We start from the raw sequence: 17,675 nt of genomic DNA on the forward strand, positions 1-17,675 counted from the left end.
CTGCCAATTTTATTTATAAAACCGGATCTACCCTATAACCTTTGAATAGGTAAATCTAAACCACGTGTCTTGAATTTAAATCACAATAACATTAGTAGGGGTGAAGATGTGATTACTGAGAAAACAACGGCGACGTCTCAATCTTATGCCTTTAGCTAACTAGAATTCTTCACTCTTGAAACAATTTGATAATAAAATTTACCACGACTAATTAAGAGTGTTTCGGTGGTGTCTTGGCCTCTCCATGTGAGTGAATAAATTTTCGAAAGGGACGGTAAACAACAAACGAACCTGTCTGTTGAATTTAAGGTACGTAATACATGGTACATGTAAGGCCCGCCTAATGCGCAGATGAGGGGCCCACCTAGTGAACACATTATTCAATTTCACTGCATTTTATTTAATTTGAGTTTTGATCTAATAACCAGTTCATCTATGTTCCTATGTTTACTATATGCCATTACGGAACCATAGGAGTTGTTGTAAATATGTTTGCATATTCATCCTGATAAATATAATTCAGATTTTCTTTCTTTAATGCCTTTATTTATGGGTTAAACTTCGTGACTATAAGACATTGTATATACATGTAGCATTTTTATCATTTGTAGATTCGGTTTGGTTCAATTAAATATTGTTTAAATACTCTTTACAAATAGTTTTGAAATCATGATTCAGCTTCCTGAGACGCCCAGTGTATTTTTCTTTAATTACGCCCTCGAAGATTGGTCTTTTAATCCCTTCGAGATTTGTTTGGACGACATTTGAATATTTCCCCATTGCTCCAAATTTAGACGTACTCTGCACTTCTTTGCCATTAAGCAGTAAGGTATCTTTCTTGAGCCAGCATATTTTGCGAGACTGGACATAAGTTTTATGGTCCCTTTTGAAAGACTGTTTTCAACGTTCCTTATTGGTATTTGGACCTGCGACTTAAAATTAGACACTTACTTCTTAACTCTAAAGCAAAATGCTCTACAAACACTGCAAACCTGATGGCCCTCAAAAAGTACATTGATTGTCTATTAGCACTGGGGGCTGATGGAAGGTTTGAAAAAATATACTCGGATGTCCGGTCTTTGCGTATTTGAGAATCTTGTCTTCATCTATTTGATCTATATAAATGTACTCTGGCCTGAGATATCTCACAAGTTCAACTAAATAACAGTTGTAAATTAATTAATCATGAATTTTCCTTTTACATGTTTAAACAGCATATGTTTGAAACCTAGCATTTTGTTCACAAATCGCTTTCTTTTGTACTTTCTTACTTATAAAGTTTTTTTCTATTAAGTTTTAGAATGTATTTTCAAAGCTGATGGCATAAAATAAAATTGTTTACCTACCTACCGACCCACCTTGAGAATTCAGGGTCGGGTTAGGGGAAACAAAGATATTTTTAATTCCGGCCTTAGAAGCTCTGAGACGGCGTGATTTTGAAAACGCATTTGATGAAATAATATGGGTAGAAATTAAGTTAAAATCAAAAAATGTTTTTCTATGCACCTTCTATAGACCTGAAACACCCAAGGTTGAATTCTGGAAAAGGCTTGAGATCTCAATCGGAAGGGCTCTAGATGAATCTAATAATCTAGTATTAATGGTGATTGGAATATAGATTTCAGTAAAAAGCTTCCAACCAACGTAAATGATTTAATTATGACATATAATCTCACAAACTATATTACCGAGCCAACAAGAGTGACAAATATGACTTTCAGATACCCTTGATTGCCTTGAATGAAGAACTATCGATAAAGACAAAACTATAAGTGATCACAAAGCAACCTATGTTTTACTCAAACTAGACACCGCGATCCAAAATACGTATGTTCGAAAGATTTTCCTGTACAAAAGAGCTAATTTTGATCTATTTAGAACGGATATGAATGAAACAAATTGGGATGAAATCTTAAATAGCGAAGATGTTGATGTTGATGTATAGTTAAATTTAACGGAAAAATTTCAAAATTTGTGAATGAACACATCCCACAAAAAGATGTAATAGTAAGACCGGACGATAAACCTTGGTTCAATTCTGAAATTAGGAAAGAAATAAACCTGCGCGAAAAATTTAGAAAAGCCTACAGAAAGTCAAAAAATGAGAAAGATAGAGCAAAAAACCGTAAACAAAGAAATAAAGTCAACAATTTTAAAAAGAAACTAGAAGAAGAGTACTTGTTAAACCTAAATATCATCTAAATTGTACAAACTCAAAAACTTATTGGCAGATAGTTCGCAGATTATTGAAACGTTCTAAGCCGCCACACTCCGTTCCTCCACTAAAAGAAAATAATGACTATGTATTTACAGATGAAGGAAAATGTGAATTACTGAATGCTTATTTCTGTAAAGTTTCTTCTAATGATAACATAGATAAAGATATCCCCGAATTCGAATCAAGAACAGAACCCAAACTTGAAAATATAGTAATAAACGAAAACGAAATTGTCGATATTATTGAAACTTTAGATTAAAAAAAAAGCCTCTGGTCTAGACGACTTCAGTCATATTTTAATAAAAGAAATAAGTAATGAGATTGCAATCCCGCTAGAAATGACCTGAAATTATCTTTAATAAATCTCTGAGAACTGGGAAATTTCCATGTGCTTGGAAACATGCAAATGTAATACCTGTCTTTAAAAAGGGTGAGAAATCAAACCCATCCAACTACAGACCAATTTCCTTATTGAGTTGTATAGGGAAAATTTTTGAAAGGGTAATGTTTAAATACATATATAACCATTTAGTATCACATAAACTTTTATACAACTTACAAGCTGGATTTATGCGAAACCATTCAAGTGTTACCCAATTAATAGAAATTTATCATAATATCTACATGTATATTGCTCTAGACAATAAAGAAGTCACGTGCTTTGCATTTTGTGATGTTAGCAAGGCATTTGACACAGTTTGGTTAAAAGGATTGAAATACAAATTAGAAAAGTATGGGTTTGTAGGAGAGGTTCTTGCGTGGATAAACGATCATTTCGCTGGTAGATCACAACAGGTCAAAATAAAATCATCAAGTTCTTCCGTAGGAAGAACCAAAGCAGGAGTTCCTCAGGGTTCTGTGCTTGGTCCTTTACTTTTTTTAATTTATATAAATGACCTGCCATGTGGACTCTTAGGTCTCTCTAGACTATTTGCAGATGATACATCTGTGTCAAACACTTCTAAAAACTTGCAGGACTTGGAAAAACTTACTAACTATGATCTAGAAAAGATTAATGAATGGTCAAAAAATTGGTTTGTAAAATTTAATCCTGTTAAGACCAAAATATTAATATTTGGTTGTAAAAAAGATGAAGTAACCAATCTACTATTTAAGTTTGACAATCAAGAAATAGTCCCATCGTCTACTCATTGTCATCTTGGACTTACCTTTTCAAATTCTGGGAAATGGACAAACCATATTGACAACATTATTAAAGAGATCTCAAAAGAAATTGCTGTTCTTCGAAAATTGAAATTATCTTTAAATCGTGACTTTTTAAATAAGATGTATATTACATTTATTAGACCCCTATTTGATTATGCATCAGAAGTATGGGATAATATTACCGCAGCTGACTGTGATAGGCTGGAGAAATTACAATTAGAAGCTGCGCGTATTGTCACAGGCCTTCCTATTTATGCATGCTGCTCGTAAATCTCTATATTTCGAAACAGGATGGGAAACTCTTGCTTGTAGACAGGAAAAGAGAAAATTATGTTTAATGTATAAAATAAAACATGGCCTCGCACCAGAATATTTACTAAATCTATTACCCCCTGAAGTCTCTCAAACTACCCATTATGATCTACGAAATAGTAATAATAGTGTTATTCCCCGTGTAGAACAAATTTATTAAAAAACTCATTTTTTCCATCTACAATATCAGCATGGAATGCATTGCCTACTGAGATTAGAAACCTTGACACTGTAAATGCTTTCAAAAAGAGACTCTCTAAAGGTGATTCTCCCCCAAAACATTTTTCTTATGGCGACCAAAAAAAAAAACGAATTCAATTTTAACCAGAATGAGACACAACGTAAGCCTCCTTAAGTCAGATCTGTTTAAGTTTAGACTTTCAGACAATACCCAGTGTTCTTGTGGATATATCAATGAAAACACTGAGCATTTCTTCCTCTATTGTAAAAATTATACTGAAATAAGAACAGAATTATTTCATACTATAAATAATAACAAAGGAGAAATAGACCTTGACAAAATTCTTTTTGGGGACCCAAACTTGGGTCAACAAAATATCAATATTGTTAAATAAGTATACAGTGTATTTTAAAAAAATTCGAAAAGATTTTTTGAACAGCAAGCGTAACCATTCTGTATCCTTTACATCCCCTTCCTTCTTTCATCTCTCCTTGCACTCCTATTCCCTTCCTTTCTTATCTCTCTGCACCCTTTTCTTCTTTTTTGCATTGTAGATTTGTTTGTTGTTCATCACGTGTAAATAAATTTGTTTTTTCTTTGTTTGTGTTGGAGAAGACATTCTAAGTTGGAATAACTTGTGTCTGATCCCATTGATTATGTTTCAATAAAATATGTTTAAATCAAATCAACTTTGAACATCGATATTTTCTGATTTTAAAATTTATAAAAGTAACTGATAAAAGAAGCAATTACCTTCTCAACCCATTTTCCTTCACTATAAGTAAAAAAAAAAAAATGAAAGTGCACCGTTTTTTTTCCTCAAATATTATTAACAGGAAATGCTCTGTGAAAGTTTTACCAACTTGCTATTTCCTATCCTTATAGTAATTGTTCTGATATCATTCATGATTATAACTAGTTATCAAATTTCTTATTATACAGGGATGTCGCCTGGGACTGGTAAAAAAAAAGGGGGCTTGGAGGCGTATGCAATCCTCTTAGTCATAATTTGTTTTTACATGGGTATCATTTGTTGTGAGTTCTGGTGAATTTTTGAAGTCACTTTTTGTTTATTTTAAAAATCATAAACAAATTCTTAAAAAGATCCGGTGAACCGAGTGGAAAGAGGGGGGGGGGGGGGCATTAAAAACCGTCTGATAAATTTTTAAAAATATATATTGATTTATTTTTATGCTTGTCAAGGAAATTTTGGTAGTTGATAGTGTCCCCAACTTAAAATGTATGGTCCCCTCCCAAATGAAGTTGCTTCCTACGGACCTCCTGATATATACCATATTTCTTGAATAAATGGATTCAATGTATTCTAAACAATAAGTGCATATTTATTACCATGTATACAAACTTGAATGTTATTTCGACAAAATACACTAAGAAAGACGGTCATTTTCAGCCAAATCTTTGGGTCTTAATGCTAAAGTCACTTTCCATCGGGGGCTTTGTTCCTCTAAATACATTTACAAGTCTTTGCCTAAATTCGTTGTGGGTTTGACACTATCCCTCAAACCTCCTTGCCGTACCGTACTTTCAAATTTACGCGTCACTTTCTTCTCTCGCGATAAGTGCATTGGTGCAAAAGGGTGGAGGGGGGGGGCACTTATCATGGGCAAAATCCAACTTTTTAGATATAAATATTTTACTATCAATGAACTCCAGAGAAGTCCAATATTAACATTTTATTTTTCATATACCAATTTAAATAACTCTAAAAACACCCCCCTCCTCAACTCTATAAACTTTTCTGGTAAGTCCTGATTTACCAACATATTGCACAAGATATGTTTGTGAAACACTGACGCCCCGGATGACATCTTTTTGCAAAAGTTAATGTGGGTCAAACTCCAAGGTCAACGGATCAAATTAAAGGTACCAAGGAAAAGGCCTTGTCATAAGAAATACACATGTAAAATACAGTATTAAAGCACTAGTACTGTCCAAAAGTTATTGCAAAGGTTAAAGTTTTCCAAAAATAGGTCAAACTTCAAGGTCATGATCAAAGTTAAGACCTTGTCACATGAAATACACCTACGAAATATGAAGACCCTAGTGCCAACTGTTGAAAAACTATGTCCAAGATTAAAGTTTGTTAAAAGTGGGTAAAACTAAAAGGTCAAGGTCATAATTTTTTACATGTATATTCATGGAAAGGTCTTGACACAAGGAATATACAAGAATGAAAACGACAGCATCAATTGTTCAAAAGTTAAAGTTGGTAACTTCCAGCAAAATTGGGTCAAACACCAAGGTCAAGATCAATAGGTCAAAGTTGGTTATCCCCAAAAAAGGTCTTGTCACAAAGAATATAAATTTTGAATATGACAGCCATGGGATAGCTCCAACCCATTCAAAAGTTGGGGCAATGTTAAAGTTTTTGTGGGAAAACAGACAGACAGACAGGCAGACAGACCAGACAAAAGACAACTAGAAATATGTCCGTAGGACATGAATGCCCCGCCGAGGATATATTAGTAATGCAACATGAAAATTTGTATTAGTGTAAGAAATTTGATCAGAATATCTTGAATAGTGATGCAGTTGAATTGCTTACATCAGTATATATCAGCATATGAAGTTTGACACTAATTTCATTAAGGTGAGGTCAAGGTCAAATGAAAGGTCAAGGTAAAAAATGTTAATACAATTGTTACATCAATATGTATATGCTTATGAAATTTGACACTAATTTAGGAAAAGTGAGGTCAATGTCAAAGCAAAGGTCAAGGTCAAAAATGTTGATGCAGTTGCATATCTCTCATCAATATATATCAACATAAGAAGTTTTATAAAAATATCTAGAATGATTTCTTTAATTAAAACTGACTTAAACAAAATATGATAAAAGCGGGGTCAAAGTCAAATAAAAGGTCAAGGTCAAAACTGTTGATGCAGTTGAATTGCTTACATCAGTATGTAACAGCATATGAAGTTTGACACAGATTTAGGAAAAGTGAGGACAAGGTCAAAGGAAAGGTAAAAAAAAATGTTGATGCAGTTGCATATCTCTCATCAATATGTATCAACATATGAAGTTTGATAAAAATATCTGGAATGATTTCTTTAATTAAAACTGACTTAGTCTTCTTTATATGATATTTTGTAAAAATTTATACTGGTAAATGGAGAAAAGACGTACATACCCTGTTAATATTGCATCCTTTATTTTTGATACTATTAATTTAAAATGCAATATTCTTAAAGCTAACTCAATTAAGTCTTGTTGCACAATTAAGAGAAAGTTAAAAGGTATCCCTAGTCTACGGAAAGCCGTAGGGTACCCCCCACATTATTAATATTTTTCCCTATATAATTATACCCAAAATAACTATCTCATCTAAAATTAAAAATCTTGCTTTTTTCAACATTATTACTTAGTATTATTATCCTGCAACAATTATAATCTTGTCTGTTAAATGTGTACACATTATTATTCTTGTGTCCTACAATTATAATTATTCGCACTTCACAATTATAATCTTGCCAGTCAATGTGGACACAACCTTTTTGAAAATTATATGACACTAAAATAGTGCTGCATCAATAAATGAGAAACAGAAGATTGCACTTGATAATTTATTTAAAAGAAACTGACATCAAGTACAGAGATAAACGAGGTTCTAAACTGTACATATCTAATACAGTCCTCAGTAAATAATAACATTTTTGGCTATTTAAAAAATCAAGGCTTTTCAGAATAAAAGCAATACAGGGCATTGGAAAAAGAGACATATATGAAATAAAAGCCTAACGACAACTCAAAAAGAAAATGATGCTACTGCCTATTCTGCTGATGATGAAAAGAATAATTAAAGTAGGAGAATAACTTATCGAAAAATAAATTGGTTATGTAGAAAAGAAAAGTTAAGGGAAAAAAAAATAGCAGAAAATAAAATGTACAAAGTTTACAATCACATTTTTTTTTCATTCTTTTTTTGATTTATCTTTTATTTTTTTCTTCTTTTTGTACTTTTTTATTATATGAAAAAAAAAATAAAATAAAATAAAATAATGAAAAAAAAAAAAAATAAAATAGTGCTAATGATGACGAAAAAGAAAAATGGCCAAAAAAAAAAAAACAACTAAGAAATAAAATAAAAGTAGAATCACATATTTTTTTCATTTTTTGTCTAATTTATCTTATTTTTTTTTCTTATGTTTTTGTATTTTTTTCTAAAATAGAGAGGTTTAGCAAACCAACGTGTACGCGTATGTGTACGTGTAGCACCAGAAATCTGTGCATTACGTCATCACTTTTGCTAATGACGAATTTCTACACGTATCTTCTTACGCAAATTACGTGTACATAGCCAAGTACACGTAAGTTAAAACTTGTAGCGTATAATTCTTTAACTGCTGTTTATTTTTCAAAAAGTGTGCGTTTTTCTGAAACCTGAATATATAATGCAAATACTGATATAAGAATTAAACATCAGTAATTGAAAAATATTAATTTATAGGGAGTTAAAATTACAACATCTTGATTTTCGAAAAAGACTTCGACCGATTAAAAATATAAGAACTCTGTACAATTTTTATCTCATAATTACAGGCATATATTTATGTAGACTGGTGGTATACGTATTAAAATTATTGTGTTTTTTTGGATGATTTTTAAATGAAAACCACTTTTACATTTAAAAACTTACAAGTACAAGTACAGGTTATACTTTGCTAAACAAGAAAAAAATGTTAACGTGTACGTGTAATTCTAACTTGTAGTTTACACGTACATGTACACGTACAAGTGAGCTTGCTAAACCTCTCTAATAAAAACCAAAACCAAAAACAAAAAACAAAAAACAAAAAACCAAAAAACAAAACAAAAAACAAAACAAAAAAAAAAACAAAAAAAAAACAAACAAACAAACAAACAAACAAAAAAACAAACAAAAAATGATGCTGATACTGATAAAAAAAAAGTGTGGTGCTAATGGTGAAAAAAAGTAAAATTGAGAAATTAAATAAAAATATAAGTAGAATCACATATTTTTTCATTATTTTTTTGATTTATCTTATATTTTTTTCTTTCTTTTTTTGTAGTTTTTTTCTCTAAAATAAATGCAAAATAAAATAATAATAACGATAAGAAAAATGAGGGAGCTAATGATGAAAAAAAGTAAAATGGGTAAATAAATAGAGAATTGAAATAAAAGAAATGAGAAAAATCACATATGTTTTCATTCTTTTTTGATTTGTCTTTTAATTTTTTTTTACTTTTTGTATTTTTTTTTTTATCTAAACAACAACCAAAAAGAATGATAAAAAGGAGAAGTAAATTGAGAAATTAAGTAAAAAAATTATGCAAGGTTATTATAAAAAAAATTTGATGATGATTGTGATAAAGATAAGGATGATGTTAATGATAAAAAAAATATCTTAAAAGTTAAAGTGATGAATGATAATAGTTAAGGCAATAAAGCTGAAACTGCAAATTTAAGAACAAAATGTTTTTAAGTCATGAAAATAAAAAAAAAGTGTCTGCAGATACATCATCATCTTATCTTATTAAAAAAAAGAAAAATTAATATGAGCAAGTACATCAGCAGTGATATTTACACCAATAAAAAGATGAAAAACAAGGGAAAAAAAGCTGTAGGAACAAATATCTATGCTTATTATCTTTTCCTTTCCTTCTCTTGTACATTTGTTTAAAAAAAATTGAGATACAAAGACAAACAAAAAATAAAAAAATCAAAGACTGAAAGCAAAAAAAACAAAACAAAAAAAAAACAAAACTAATATCTAGTAATGCTTTGCAAATTGTCGCTCAAATCTTCGAGAGGCCTCTCATCTACGTATGTGTTGAATGGCTTGGCTTTGGCACGAGATTCCAAAACATCAACAGTCTTCTTTCTACCCTGAACTGGCCTTCCATCCTCGACGAGACCATGGAAAGGGCACCAGCTCTGATTGGGGTTCACAGGAGGGAGCTGAACTCTTCTAGAGGGCACTTGCTGACCCCTTGGAACAGAAACCCCTCGTACAGGTCCATACCCTGGGACGTAGCCTACAACATTCTTTTTAGGCCTGCTAGATACAGTTCCATCTGCATTGTAAACAACATAAGAAGGATCAATGTTTCTCTTCTTCACATCAGCTTGTCTGCTGTTCATAGGCACCTTTACTGCTCCATAACCAGGAACATAGCCAACTGTTGTTTTCTTTCTGGGATTGGGTTTAACAAAGTGTTGTCCATTTTCATATTGAGGAATGTCCTCCTGACCAGTATTTCTCCTGGTGGCTTGATTGTAGTCAACACCCACTGTTCCATGCCCATACTCTCTGCGCATGTCTCTAGCCATGGGGCGGGTGTTCTCGTACTGAGAATAGGTGTAACCACTTCGCTTCAAAGCAGCAATTTGTTGGGGATTAACATACTCAAGATCTACATCTGTTGTGGCTGAATTTGGGTTTGCTCTGCCATTGTTTCCACAGTACATGTCTTGGTATATATCTTGGACTTCTCTTGGGGTCAGAATGTTAAGAAAGGGTACCTTCTCAGTAAAATCCCCATCATCTCCATTAAGTCTGCCGCTATGTTTTCTGTTGGCAGCATGACCAGATGCCACTGCTACTTCATCCTGGGTTCCCTGATAGTGGGCTTCAGCTTTCTGGCTGTTAGCAACTCTGGGGTCTGGTAAATGAATTTCCTCATCATCAGACTCAAAATCATCTTCATAGTAGCATTCAGCAACATTGACCTTGTTGTAAGGTTGTTTGGATTGGCTGCCTTCCATTTTTCTTGTGTTGCTGTCAGTGATATTCCTTTGGATCTTGCTCTCCATCTTCTTTCCTCGAGATGGTTGCGGTCCTTGATTTTTGACATCCATCTTGCTTTCTGCCTTCTTTTTACGTTCTTTTAGTTTGGCCTCATAAGCCTTCCTCCTCTCTAGGGCAGTTAGCTTGACCTCAACATCCTTTTCATTTGCCTTTGCCACAGCTGGTTTGACTTTCTTTTTCTCCTCTTTGCCAGTCTTCACAGCCATCTTCCCTCCTTTATTGGCCACTTTTAAAGTGTCTTTGCACATTCCTTTGTCTCTACCATCTTCCTGATCTTTGACAATTTTTTCAGTTTCATCATCTTGTCTGCCATGTTCATCATTTTTATGTTTATGCATGGAAATTTCCGTAGGTATTTGTTTAAATTTGTTGAATGATTGACTCTTGGTTGGAGACTCTGATGGACCTGGCTTAGGTATATTTCTCATTGCATCTTTGGTGTTTGTCATCTTTTCCTGCATGGTTACCTCTTGACCAGAGAGAACATCCATTCCAGTCACTGGGGATGAATGTGGTGTAGAGGAGCAGCCACTTGGCTCATAGTCTCTTGGTGGAATATCGCCACTGTATGAAGCTCCAGAGCTGCTGTTGTCCATTATTGAAACTCGACTTGCAAGAGATCTTGGACGATTATCTGAGTAGTATAAGGTATATGGTGCTTGACTCTTAGGAGAAATGCCTCTGTCTTCATCCTCTAAAGTGAAAGCTAGCTCGGAATCAGCATAGGGGATAGATAGACTACTCTGTCCACTTACTGGTGTAGCACTGTTTTTGATATATCCCGAAATCACGCTGGCAGTTCTTGGAGTTGGTGCAGATTCTGTGTGCATGCTTGCACGAGAACTCACAACACTGCTGCCTCCTGCTGGGCTCATTCTCTCTTGGTGCTTAGATTTTGCTGGATTCTTGTTTTCAGAAAGCGAACTCCCCGATTTGCTGCTAGAACTCTTTGTTCTAGATTTTGGTCCGACAAGATGGCTTGAGATGTTTCCGCCATTTCCTCGTCTGCTTGAAACATCACTGCATTCGCTCTCGATCTTGGACCTCATCTGACGGGACCTAGGCGTGTGGCTTTCTGGTGTGAAACTTCCCATTCCTACTTGACGGAGAGCTCGGAGAGATGGTCCAAGTCCAGGATCATCGGGATTAGGAAAATTAATCGAACACCCTGACTCAAAGAAGCCCGGTGTGTAGTTTCTTTTGGTAGGAGATTTCATTGTAATTTTACGCTGAATAACTCCAGTTATCTAAATGAGAAATAAAAAAAAATACTGAGAGCATCCATGAAATATTGTATGGTAAAACTAAAAAAAAAATGTACCGATATTAGGAATAAGGACAATGAAACTTTACGGTTAAAATATTTATATTTCAAAGACGCTAACTTTAAAAGGTTTTATAAATATTTAAACTGTAATTCTTGATTTTTATTTTGATAATAAACACGTAAAGCACGATCGAAATAAAGTAGATATCAGTTGTATTATTAGCATCCACAAGTCATTTTACTTTATTTTTTACGCTATGTGACAGTATACAAAACTACCAGTTTTAAAAAGCGTATTTAACACATTTTCGTGTCTCTAACTTCAAAAAATCTAATTGAACTGTAAAGATAAATTGTTAAACAATCTAAAAATTATAATTTTATAATTTTATATCGCTGTATTTTGTTTTAACTCCTTTCAAATGTTCAAACATGTTCTGAAATAAAACGTCACGATTTTAGCGCGCCGTAAAAACCGCATTCCTTTATTCCGCTGTTTATTGGACAACAGAGGATATATTCAGATTTCTTTGTACAGTGGTAGATACAGCTGATCATTCTGAATATAATGATACCAAACACGACTAGCCAGATTCGTATATTGCTATGACTATGGATAGTCAAATGTAAGCATTTTTTCGGAGAGTTTTTTCACTCGTTTGACGAACCGGTTGCATATGTGTTACAATAATAGATCGAAAGAGAATCTTCTCCTCTTTAAGAAACTGTGTAGATTTATTTTCCTTACATCGGCGCTAAAAAGCGATCTTTCAAATAACAACACTACATATAGCCAGCGTGAATGATATTTGACGTCATTTTCACGCCTTCCACGATTCCTGGAAACTGTTTTGTAATGGAGTTTGTTTACTGTAACTATAGAAATATGCAGAGGGGGATAACTCTCGATGTATTTTTATGGGGTACCCGAAGGGGTAATTCTAAATATAGTAATTTTTTATCTAAGAAAAATACTAATTAAACATGTCAAAAATATAATAAAACATGGAACGATGATTAGGACTGAAAAAACTTCTATAAAGTAAAATTGATGTTATAATTTTGAAGCAATAAAAAATTATAATCATGAGTAAGAAATAAAATAAAAGTGTAAGAAAATAAGTATCTAGTGTAAAGAAAAAATACAAAAGCCTTCTAATTTTTTTAATTAAATGAAATGTAAATAAATTCAATAATTGAGTTCATAAATAAATTAGCCTTTTTATGATATGTTAAATTCTAGAAGACTGTGTTTACAAAATTCATGTCAAAGAAAATTTTGTAAGGTACATGGGATATCTTTTTATAATAATAACGTTCATTTTTTCCATTGATATACAGTTTATAGCCATACATTGGCACTGTTTTGAAACTTAATATATATAATTTTTGTATGTGTAACACAAATATGTTGGTAAAAATATAATTATTTACCAGGAGCTCATTTTTTTTTCAAGAGACATGCCTGGTCCGAGGATTTTTCGTTTGACAGCGAGGGAAGTAAGGCCTACCAATATTCTAGAATCATTTTCCATGGATGTAGATCATATGAATTTAATTATGTTGTGTAAATATATATTATATTTGACTGGTTAGTACTATTTCTGAAATTTCTAAGTATTCTTGATTAAAACACTAACAATAAATTATATGCGTGTTAGAGCATAAACGTCGGAAGCAAATAGAAAGTGGGGTGACTAATTGAAAGTTCGGGGGGAGGGGGGGTCTAAACCATTAAAAATGGTAAACTACAAGTTTCAATGCCTATATAATATCTATCTTTGCATAAAAAATGGGGGGGGGGCTAAGCCCCTAAGATCCCCCCCCCCGGTTCAGACGCCTATGTAGAGTATGAACATATGGATGGGTAGATGGATATATAATAAAAATAATATAAGTGATGCATCAATGGAGTCTTGAATAAACATTTAAACAAGCAAATTAAAATTGTGGTCCCCCAGCTGCATTTCATTTCCGGAAGTTTTCACTGAGAGCTTCTCGGATGGCTCATGCATAGCACCTCGAAGATTTGAATGGAGCGAAGCAGAGTCAGCCAAGGATTGCCAATTGGGAATTTTTTCGATATTTTCAACTTTTCATGGCCGACATGTTTTAGTTTTCATTTCTGTCATTTTAAAATTTTCATTTCTGACTCTTAACAGATTGTATTTTTTGGTAAATAAAACAGGATTGAAGAATTCACTTATGAAAAAATTCATTTGCGCAATAAGAATGAATTAAAATATACATTGTATATCAAATGTCTTGGACAAAGGTTCGGTCCAGTCATTGACATCTAATTTAGTGAAAATTGCATGCTCATTGATCGAATTCTTTGATGTAATCTTAGTGCTGCATGTACAGATGTACTATACATGTACGTGTATATACAAAATGTTTATTTGTTTTACCGGCTGTTTGTGTCTTTGTGTGTGATCCGCATTATTTATGGCATATTGTGCCAAATATGAACGCCCTATCATATGTCATTCAAAAGTTATAACCAAAGGTCAAACATAAAAGTCAAGATCAATGGGGGGGGGGGGGGGAAAAAATCTTAGCATGTGTTGAAATATTTTGACACACATAATGAACTTGTCTAATAAGAAGACCTTATCTCTTCTCAATCAAAATTTGTAAGGGGAAAATAACATTGAAAAGTATGTCAAATGTCAAGGTTCAAGGTCACAAGGTCAAAATCCATAGTGTATTAAGAAATGGTAATATACATATGAAAAGTGAAAGCCATGATATTTTCCATCGTCACAAAACACGACTAAAATGTACGATCCTATCACATAATAGTAAGCGAACTCCGAACCGTGGCTTTTGACTATATATATGTATCTTTTCTCATTCAAAAGTTATTACCAAGGTTCAAGTTTTTGAAAAGTAGGTCAAACTTCAAGATCACGGTCATGGGGTAAAAAGAAATTATAGTGTATTTAGAAAGGTCTTGTCACATTCAAAACACATGAATTAAATATAAAAATTCTCTTCTCTGTTCTAATTCAAAAGATATGACCAAGGATAAATTTTTATGACATACGAACAGATTTACAGTGACAAACGGACAGACGAATAAGATTAATAGACTCCTCGCTTTCGCGAAAGCGGGACAAATCAAATGTTTTACACGAGATAAAGAGAGGGAGATAGAGAATGAGAGAGAGGGAGAGAGAGAGAGAGACAGAGAGAAAATTGAGAGCGAAAGAAGGGAAAGAAAAGGATAAAGAGCTTTAATAATTCACAAACAATTTGGACAACCTTTAACACACATTAAAAAAGATCTAAATGTTTAACTTAATGTCGTTCAAATTAATTTTATATTAACCCCCCCCCCTTTTTCTCTTTCAGAATTTATTATATGCTGCTGTCATATTTATGATTATTAAGTTTTTTTTAAATGTCCAGTTCAAACACAATTGTTTGAATTTTTTAGTTACATATATTTAATCTATTTAACTCTCCGATACCTAATCTAAATAATTTAAGATTTACATCACACTCCCAGTTAATACTCGTTCCTGATCAATTCTCCGCATCATATCAAATGTATTTGTATGAAGAATTTAAAATGCAGTTATTATTATTTTTTTAAAACAATTTACATCAAAATTTCATGATTTTTAGTTTCCTTTGTATAATAAGTGGATATCACTCCAACTCTCTATAAATCACATGCGCGGATCCAGGATTTAAAGTTAAAGGGGGCGCCAGAAATATAGGCAGGGTCTGGGCGCCGCCTCGAGGCGAAGCCCCCGGAAGCTCCTGAATTCTAGAGATTTTGTAGGTAAATTTGAAGCCTACCGAGTAGACATTTTTACATTTTCTTGACGATATTATGATTTACGCAAACTTTGACAATTTTAGGGGATGGGGATGGATGTGCCCCCCCCCCTTAAATCTGCCACTGAATCCTGTAATTGCATGCGTTGTGCCTAACCCAAAGATTAATTTTACAAAAAGATAAAAACAGTCTTTAAATTTCTAAAGATTCAAGAAAAAATCAGCTTCCAAACAAAAGAACCTCCAATATTTTTAAAAGAGTTGACACAGGGGTTTTAGTTGTGTTGAATTCAAATTCTGAATACTACAGTTTAAATCGAATTGGGCTTTTGTTCAGCTTATTTCTTTTGCGTAACATTGAATTTACAATTAAAGTTTAAACTTTTTAATCCTTGGTAATAAAAAATAGTTGACAATTTCCAAAATTTCATGATTATAAGTCCATGAAAAACTATCGCTTCCTCTTTTCCTGAATACTTAAATTTTGGTTTTTGCGGTGTAACGAGTCTAGTATATTCTGTAATTCTTCTGTTGAGTTAGCGAAAACAGGACACTATTTAACAAGATATATATAATATAGTGAATGATGCTTTTTTTTAGGTTTTCAATTGCTATACTATGGAATAATAATAGATATAATTTAGTATTTTTGCTTTATTTAAAAATTAATTTGTGATCATTTTTATTGATTGAATTTGTTGACGTCTTTTTATAAGCATAACGTCAACGTAACGTTGCGTGTCTCGTTTGACCCAATTAATTATACAGGAAGAAGACTCTCACTATCTAACGATTCAGGTCAATCTATGTGTTTGATGCAATTGAACTTTAATAATTCTGGTTCTGGGTAAAAGAAAAAAGAAGAGAGAGAATATATTTTGAATTTATTACTTACGTTTTGACCTCAATGATACAAGATATTTTCTTCAGAAAAGTGGTCACACACTAAGGCAATACCGTTACATTTCGCAATCTATTTTTAGTAACAATGCTTGACCAGAAAATATCAAAATTATATTTTTCTTAAATGATTTTTCATAAGCTTTGATTTAATATATAACACAAGCGGTAAATACTAAATATAAAATTTGACTTGTGGATGCTAGTATTATGTTATTTAGGCGAAAACACATTCGAAACACAAAATGTAAACTAGTACTTTTCATGACAATGCAATGCTACAGCATAATGGTGAAAATATAAATTGTAAAACTTCAACTTACCAAATATGTCCAGTATGGGATATGCTAATACACACCCCAAAGTAATCACAACGACGTATTCTTTAGTTGATGGCTCCTCAGAATGGATAAATGGAAGAATTCCAATATCCTTGCTGTATATCACAATCCAAATCCCACTAAAATTCGTAATTTTAGTGGAGAAAGCTGCTGATCAACCAGCAGCTCCACAACAATGTCGCAGAATGATTGTGACGAAACAATAACAGGCCATTGTGACGTCATGAAAAAAGGCCGCAAATTATGACGTTATCACAAAGTTAAGATGTATGAATTTATCTAAATCTATTTATAGCGGCAAATTACCCCCTTCCAAATCTGCGCATAGTCATGTAGGTCCGCATTTGCAAATATTTTTATAAAATAAAAAAATCATTCTTTGAATTTTTTCATAAAATAGAAAAATAAAGAAAGTATGTTATTATATTTCACTGATATAAATTCTCTACTTTAAAAAAAGATTGGACATCTATCTTTTCCGTTGTTATTGTAAACTTTGAACATCGATATTTTCTAGTTTTGAAAATATGACTCAGAAAAAAAAATACAAATCTTTACAAAAGTAACTGATAAAAGAAGCAATTACCTTCTCAACCCATTTTCCTTCACTATAAGTAAAAAAATTAAAATGCACCGTTTTTTTCTCAAATATTATTAAAAGGAAATGCTCTGTGAAAGTTTTACCAACTTGCTATTTCCTATCCT

General features: G+C 32.6%; 1 pseudogene; it reads right to left on the reverse strand.

Annotated features, from left to right (window-relative positions):
- Nucleotides 1–9,635: 9,635 nt before the first annotated feature.
- On the reverse strand, nucleotides 9,636–17,171 carry LOC134278359 (uncharacterized; annotated as a pseudogene).
- Nucleotides 17,172–17,675: the final 504 nt, after the last annotated feature.

This window comes from Saccostrea cucullata, unplaced genomic scaffold (genome assembly GCF_032062105.1).
Source record: "Saccostrea cucullata isolate Sc308-1 unplaced genomic scaffold, CSIRO_AGI_Scuc_v1 ctg303, whole genome shotgun sequence".
NCBI classification, from domain to species: Eukaryota; Metazoa; Mollusca; class Bivalvia; order Ostreida; family Ostreidae; genus Saccostrea; species Saccostrea cuccullata.